This window comes from Octopus bimaculoides, chromosome 6 (genome assembly GCF_001194135.2).
Source record: "Octopus bimaculoides isolate UCB-OBI-ISO-001 chromosome 6, ASM119413v2, whole genome shotgun sequence".
NCBI classification, from domain to species: domain Eukaryota; kingdom Metazoa; phylum Mollusca; class Cephalopoda; order Octopoda; family Octopodidae; genus Octopus; species Octopus bimaculoides.
The window spans coordinates 40,731,193-40,732,131 of NC_068986.1; the positions used below are offsets into that span (position 1 = coordinate 40,731,193).

Consider the following 939-nt stretch of genomic DNA (forward strand, 5'->3'; position numbering starts at 1 on the left):
TGTTGTTGACAAACAACGAGACTAATTTTATTCAAGGGAAAAGATCCCATGACACCGTTACGGCATTAATTGTTTTCACCTCAATAGACGTCAGTGATTGGTTGAAATTACCGAAATACGACAATTTTTTTACATAAAATAACTTCGAATACAGAATTTTTTATCTGTTCTATACCACAAAATATACAAATATTCGAAGTTTGAAAGTGTTTCGGTACCAAAAACACTACAAAAAAAAATGTTGCCTGTCAAACCCCAAAGATCCGGCTAGTCAATTACATCACCACCGATACCAAACTGGTATATGTTTCATCAACCCCTAAAGGATGAAAGGCAAAGTCGACCTTGGTGGAATTTGAACTCAGGACTTAAAGATGAATGAAATGCCACAATCATTTCCCACGTACCAGCCCAGTCACACTATAGTTGATGTTAATCTGGCACACCGTTGGCTACAACGATGAGGGTTCCAGTTGATCCGATTAACAGAACAGCTTCCTCGTGAAATTAATCTGCAAGCGGTTGAGTACTCCTCAGGTACGTGTACTCTTAACGTAGTTCTCAGGGAAATTCAGCGTGACAGAGAGTATGACGAGGCTGGGGATCTTGTTAAAAACGGGGCACCAGTATTTTCTTAACGAAACACTTTGAAACTTGGGACACTGGTAGAATGTGTCATATAAAACATCTTTTTCTCTTAGTCTTCTTAAGAAAAATTATTATATTGCAACTTATTTCATGTTAAAGTTGTCGTATTTCTGTAATTTCAACCAATGACTGACGTCCATTCAGCCGAATACAGTAAGTGCTGACTACGTAAACAAACGATTCTCAAACGATTCTGGCTGTGATAAAATTATTATTTCCTTGTCAAAAAATGGCTGAAGCATATTGGCAGTAGCTAATAAACCTTTCTATTATAGGCACAAGGCCTGGTTT

The 939-nt window shown here is 37.6% G+C and overlaps 1 protein-coding gene across 2 annotated transcripts in view; it reads right to left on the bottom strand.

The window, feature by feature from the left end:
- Nucleotides 1-939, bottom strand: part of LOC106876893 (17-beta-hydroxysteroid dehydrogenase 14) — a 17,130-nt gene that overhangs the window by 14,689 nt on the left and 1,502 nt on the right. The window lies entirely within an intron of this gene.